Consider the following 7,548-nt stretch of genomic DNA (forward strand, 5'->3'; position numbering starts at 1 on the left):
TAAACCAGGGGGTCTTACAAGATTTGATCTTACTGTGGGGAGTTCAAGTAGACCTCTTTGCCTCCTCTGAAAACAGCCAGGTGTCAAACTTCTGCTCCAGGCCTCCATGCAAGAAGGCATGGAAGACAGATGCCTGTTTCCTTGGAGATGAATGTTCTTGTATGCATTTCCACCTTTCCCACTGATGTGCAGGGACCACTGAAGATTCAGAAGGAATCCACAAGGATAGTTGTAGTGACTCCCTTCTGACTTGGGTAGCTGCAGTTCTCCCCTCTTTTGGAAATGGCCAGGGGAAAAAAACACAAGCTTCCTCACAGAATGGATCTAGTCAAACAAGAACAGGGATGTTTGGAGTGGGTGGGGGTGTAGCAGTTATCTTCAAATGGCTACCTGGATGATGGGTTTTTTTAAGTACCTTTTATGCACCTGCTTACTGAGGAACTATAGCAGGTATTAATGGAGGAAAGAAGACCTGCTACTAGTAAATCTTGTGTTAGCAAATGGAAAAAGGTTTTCTAGTTGGTGCCAACAGCATAATCAGCATGCTTTCAGTGTGAGTGTTTCTCTTGTTTTACAATATTTGTGCAAGTTACTATCCTAAGACCTTTCTTACACCTCCATCAGGGTTCATTTGTCAGCCATTTCAGCACTTCTGCCCATGGAGCCCCTCTTTCAATGCATTCTGCTGAAAGGGGCTTACATAGGAGATCATTGGAATCTTAAGTTTGGGCTAGAGAAACTTAACAGTTGCTTCATCTGAACCCATTCATCAGGCTGACTTGAGGTTCTCAATATGGAATGCTGTTTTACTGATTGTTCTGACCTCTGCAAGAAGATTATCTGAGTTGCAAGCTCTTATAGCAAGTGGACTCATTTTCATTTTCCACTTCCCAAAAATGAGGGACAAAGTTTACTCCATACCTTAATGTCCACAGCCAACTCTGGTACTGTCTTGACAGAATTAAATCTTTCAGATCAGTTCATTTCTTGTGAATATAAGAAGGGACAAACCTGTCTCTAAATGGACCATTTCCAAATGTTTGTCACAGGCGGTTACATTTTGTCATTATTGACGCATCAGAACTATTCCAGGCAGGGTCAAGGCTCACTCTACCATGGCCTTGGCTTCATCTGTGGCTTTTTGTAAAGGGTTGGATGCTAGAAGCATTTTAGAAGCAGCACTTTAGTCCTCTGCACATAAGTTTACAGAGCATTACAAGCTGGATTCCTTCTCTAAGCTTAGATCAGGTTTTGCATGGGCCATTCTCTAGGGGCTCCGGGACCCTTCCTGTTCATCCTCCCAAATGTTAGAAGCTAGGGTAATCTAACCATATGGCAAAGGCTAATGCAGCAGTGATCAATATGATGAACATCGTATGGTTGTTTATGTAAACTTGCCATAACAGTAGATCCAGTGTTTGTCTGTTTTTTTTATCCAATTCGACATATGGGAATGCCTGATCTTATTGGATCAACTTCGGCACCAAATTTTAAGCTTCCTTGGTTCCAGGGCACTGACTTCTTCCCTTCCCATAATTGTCTGCACTGTACTCCAATGCTTCAGATCTCGTTTGCTACCTGAAGTATCCAGACATGTTCTCAAGGGTTCATATCATTTATGTTAGACTTTTGAAATTTCAAAAACTAGTTACTTACATAGTTGGATATTCTTGTAGTTGTGTACTTAAATAGTTGAATACTTTACCCCCTCCTCTACTAGGAGACTTGTCTTCCTCCAGTTTTAGTGTTAGTCTTACAGTCATAGCTTAGTGGTATGTTAATAGTTATTCTTAGCTTAGCATGTTCTTTTTGACTAGTGTTTGCTATAGCTTACTTAAATTGTATTATTGCTTTATAGAGCTTTAAGATGTTTTAATATTGTAATTTTTGATAATGCATGGTAATATTTTTGGCTGATGTTTTTCTGTCTAGACTACAGGTTTCATCGTGGCTGAATTAGATGTTCAGAATGTGAGTAATAATTGCCCCCTCAGGATCCTTACACTTGGTGTTTATTGCCTGGGCGCTGCCCATTTGGCTACACAGTGCATTTCATATGCATCCTTTCATGCTAGAGCTTTTACGAGCTTGTCAAGACAGATTGGTGATGAAGGGACTTCTCCCTCCAAAGACAGGGAATACTTCTTCTAGACCCTCCTGTTTTCTTCCCCTGCTAAGAAACAAGACTGGGCTTGATCTTTGGACACGGCTTCAGACAAAGATAAAGCAAAGCCTAAACTTAAAGAAAAGGACCAAGACAAGTCTGTTTCTAAAGTTCCTTGGATCCATCTGTTCCAGTTAGACCTGCACCAAAATCGGCTAGGAGATCAGAATTGACAGCTTCTCTGTCCCGGCTGTCTTCCCCAATCTTATAGGAGAAAAAAATTAAGACCACCTTTAGTGGCTTTGTTTATTAGATAATCTCTGAGCTTGAAGTACATCATCAACAGGATGATAAAGTTTAAGGATGCAGATTCAGGTTGGGAGTTTTGTCAGTACATTGGCTATCCTGCCCCTCCAGTCATTTCACTTGTTGTGGTCCATTCTGGGACTCCCAACAGTTCTGGATCCAACCTCTCTCTAAACTATCCAGATTTTCACCTCATATTTTTGGTCTGTTCATAAAATTTGTGGTTTTTCTGGGTTTGAGGCAAATCCAGTGAGGACTGAATTTTACTAAATGACTGTCATTTGAGTTTCAGACTTTATATCCTTCAGAAAATGTATGGTAACACAAGATCTTGTGTTCTAACAATATTCTAAGTTTATAAGAGCAATATTCAAAATTTGTCCCTATTTTTGGGGCTTTGTCCAGATTTATTTTTGCTGTGAGGTTGAGAGGAATGGATCCATCTCATTCCGAATTGCCTCCTTTGGTTACTGGCAGTTCCTTAAACTTCACTGACAGCCTCACTATCCCTCTCGACTCCAGTGCCTTCAGGTTGGGAAGGGACTCAGAGCTGCAGTATTGGTGCCATTCTTGGGGGGGGGGGTTGACAGAGGTTTTTGAGTATTCTTTTCCGTTGGGAGCCTTGGCACTATACAGGTTGCTTCAGCGATCTTCCTCTGGGTGGGGATGCCAAGGAGTCTGGGTTTCTCTCATTTCCTCAGATCTGGGGGGGATCCTGTGCTCGTATTTCAGCTTCTACTTTTGAGGTAGTAGAAAGGGTTTTGGTCTTAACCAAACAGAACACAGTTTCTCAGCACTCTGTTCTACCCAAACCCCAACTGGATCCTGTGACTCCATTTTTCACACATTCTGCCAGACTGACAGTTGCAGCACAGGCTTCTGGGACCAATTGCTATGTCATATCTCACTGTGATTCTGAACCTTTTCTCTCCCCAACAGAATCCGTTCACAAGAAACAGACTTGCAAGTGAAAGCACATAGACTCTTCCCCTTAGTCTGTCATGGAAGTTACAGATTTGGATGAAGGTGAGTGTTAAGTTTCCTCAAAAGATGTCACCTTCGGTGAGATTCTACAACTTATGAAATAGAGAGCAAATTGGTCCAGTGAGGGTCCCTCTCCTGATGAATCAGTATTTCTTGAAGCCTTTGGTTCTGGCTGAACTTGGTCTTGAGTGGTACCACCCATTGATCCACTGTTTTTGCTTATGGTACAAAGGGTTTGGAAGGACCCTAACATAGTGGAGCCCATTCCAACAGAACTTTACAAGTTGACAAGGGCAGAAGGCATTGGATTAAAGGTACTCCGGTGGATGCCATGCTTGTACCAGCAGCCACAAAGAAGGAATTATCTGATGAGAGTTCCTTTGTCCATCCCTCTAACAGTGAGTCTATGGCATTAGACAGATTTGGGAAATGGATATATTCGTTAGCGGCCTTCACACTCTGGTCATTGAACTACCTTGCTCATGTTATCAGATTTCAGAGGGACTTGACCAAAGACATTTCCAAAACTGTTTCTGGAGTTTTGCCAGTGGATGTCTATTGTGGACTCCCAGCCATCAACTCTGCAGTCAATCTCAAGTGTAGCCGTGCATGTCATTTTTAATGCAGCTGATGGCTAGCCAGAGCAGCAGGCACAGATCTTGCAGTCAGGCCTGGATGAATCTTTGTGATTTTGGGGAGGGCTTTGACATACGTCATTAGTGCCCCTTATGGCGCCACACTTTTTGGGCCCCAAGTTAAAAGCTTGACCAGGAGTGAACAGGATGGTAAGACTCACTGCAGTAGGCATTCATTTTTTTACCCCTCCGCGGTCCTACTCCAGAGTGCAGGAAAAAAGATACGGTTTCACAAGTCGCAGAGCTTTTATCAGGATCATCCTGGCGATAGGCCCCCACATGGCAAAGGTGGAGGTAATGCTAATGGATGTTGCCAAAGAGGCAGAGGTGGGCCGCACACTGTGTTTTCACAGTACCTTTACTGAGAGGCCCTATCTGTATCCTTGAAGGTTTGCCTGACTGATGCAGTTTGGAGACAGCCTGAGGATGCTTCTCTACACCCCGAAGCCTGGCTAAAATTAAGAGACAAGTGGGTGCAAAACATAATTTTCAGAGGCTATTCTATTCCCTTTTCATGACCTCCTATAAAGAAAAAGATGATTCCTGACATTCCAATCAGTCAGCAGAGCTAGCAGCACTGGAAATTTCCAAGCTGCTAGGAAAAATCATTCTACTGGCCCCCAGAGGCCAACTAGAATCCAGAATCTACTAAAGGCTCTTTTTAGTTCCAAAGAAAACAAGGGATCCAAGACCAATCTTGGACTTAGGTAATCTCATCCAATTTATAAAACAAAATTCCAGATGGTCACAATACAGTCCATACTACATCTTCTGAGGAAGGACAGCTGGAGGTGCTTGATACATCTCCAGGATGCCTACTATCATGTGAAGATGGAGGAACAATCCAGGAGATTACTCCATTTCTGGTTGGGAGTCCATTTCCAGTTCAGAGTCCTGCCATTCAGTCTTACTACACCACTTGCATATGCTGGGGATCCAAGTTTTCCCTTACTTAGATGATTGGTTCCTTACTGCTACATCTAGGGATCTTCTAGTTCATCACCTGGACCCTTCTGTAATGCTTACTGGATCTAGGCATATCCGTGAAATTTTTCCAAGTGTGTTACTTTCAACACAACAGGTAGAATTTATTGGATGCCGCCTCAGTCTTCCTTTTCAAATTGTCATTCTTCCACAACTAATGGCCTCACAGTTGCTACATCATGCCCCCTACCCCCCTTGCACAATTGATGCTATGTCTGCTAGGGCTCAGCAGCTGCCATATTAATGGTCCCAGTGGCTCTATGCCACATGCACATTCTTCAGTGTACTTTTACAAATTAGTTGTCTCAAAAGTTTCATCCTTTGCATGCTAGAATTTGTCTCATGCACATTTGCAGATAGCACATCACATGGTAGATTTCTTCACCATCAATAATGCAAGGGCTTCCCTTTCACCCAGTCACATTGATGGCAGTAGTGGCCATGGATGCCTCCCTTTTGGGGGGGTTGCATGATCCAAGGCACATGACATGGTCAGAGTCTGATGTCAATCTTCACATCGTTGTCTTGGAAATCGGGGCAGTCATCCTAACATTGCAGGCTTTTCAGGATGCCCTTCCCAAGCATGTGCTTAACTATACAATCAGACAATATGGTTGTAGTGTGGTAAATTAACAAACCAGGAGGAACCGGTTCTTATCCCCTGTGTTGAGAAGCCATGAGGGTTTGGCAGTGGTCAATGTCTACACACAGTTTTCTTTTTTTTTCTTCAAATAATTTTTTATTTTCCAAATAATATTATGTTTAACAATACAATCATCAATAAACAAGTATTATAAACCTTTATATAAACTATGTACAATTGACCTGAATCAAGGAGGGGGAAAATTAATAAAATATGTGAAATTAGTAACAAAAAATTATAATATTCAATTAATAAAGTTACACATTATTTAAGGTTCATTTTTAATGTCTCAATAAGAGTTAAATCTTTTTCCCAAGGATTGTTTGTCCATGTTTTAGGTGAAATTCTCGGTTCCTTCACCTTGATTTCTAATGTTGCTGTTTCTCCCATCAATCTCTAGAATTCTTCCAGAGTAGGTTCTTGTGAAGACTTCCACTTTGTAGTTCTACATTTCCTTGCCACAGCTAGTATGGACCAAAGTAGGTATAGATCTTTTTTATTCATGCCAATAGTATCATTAACATTTAAGAGGACTAAAGATTTGGTTAAAATAAAGGTGTCTGTGACTATAGCTTAGAGAAAAATAGCAATTCCTTCCCAGAATTATTTAATAATACAGTCAAAAAATATGAGACCAATCAGCTTTACAGTTTAAAGAACATCTCCAACAAATGGATTTGTCAAGTGTATTGAATTTGGCTAGTTTATCAGGTATAATAAATGCCCTGCGGTTATATTTCTGATGGCAACACACATTTTGGGCTGTTCCAGTGTTAAGCAGGACTATTCTAACTCCTCACGAGTGGTCCTCAATCTGACTGGGGCCAACCTTGCTGCAATCTATTTGCATCCAACCTGAACTTTCCACTGTGTCGATTACCAAAGGATGCTGTAGTCCACAACTGGCCCCCCAGACTCCTGTATGCTTTTCCTGTGTTATCTCTCACGAACAAGTTTATTCCGAAAGCTAGACTGTGCAAGGCCACAATAATCTGTGGCCTCTTCTAGTACATCCACCATTGATGTTGAATCAATAGCAATACCTTCTTTCTCACCTGTCCAGAATGGTTCTTCTGGATCAGTCTACCATGAAACTAACCAGCTGGTTCCTCCAAGTTTTACTATAGCTAGAGATGCCAGGCTTCCCAATAATGTTATAATAGCAGCCACCCAGAAACCTTCTACAAAGAAGAACTACAACAGAAAATAGGAAAAAGTTTTCATTTTGGTTGGTGGACAAGGGTTTGGACCCTTTCTCTGCCCCTATACCATAAGTCTTGGAATTACCTACTTTTTCAAAAAGGACCTAGCTACTATTCCACCATCAAAGTTCAGATGGCAGCAATTTCCAATTGTCATACTAGACAAAATGATACTTCTGTGGCTTCTTTATAAATTTCAAAGTCTATTCCTCTGGTAACCTTTCTACTGCTCTCCCAATCAGGGATCCAGAGCCTCCATGGGATATTACTATTATGCTCCAGGCCCTAACTCAACCTCCCTTTGAACCTGTGGCTTTTGCAGATATTACAGTTTTGTGTTGGAAAAAATTTTTAGCCACTGCCACCTCCGCTAGATGAATTTTGGAGTTACAGGTGCTCTCTTGTAAACTTCCATACTTAGTGTTTCATAAGGATCAGTTTTCTGTCCAAACTAATCCTTTTCAGGAGTGCAAGATACCTTGTAGCAATCAATAAATTCAATAAACTGTAGGTAATAAGTAAATAAAACCTTTTAATGTGAGCACTTTTGTTCACATATATTAAATGAACTTCATCAGACAATAAAAGGTATGCAAGGTGAACACTTAAATACAATTTTCAGTAAATTACATCACAGACCCACCTTATAAAATAGTACCATGTGATTTTGTCATTAAAACACCAATATAT

Source organism: Protopterus annectens, chromosome 12.part0 (assembly GCF_019279795.1).
Source record: "Protopterus annectens isolate FY-2018-M chromosome 12.part0, PAN1.0, whole genome shotgun sequence".
Lineage (NCBI taxonomy): Eukaryota > Metazoa > Chordata > Ceratodontiformes > Protopteridae > Protopterus > Protopterus annectens.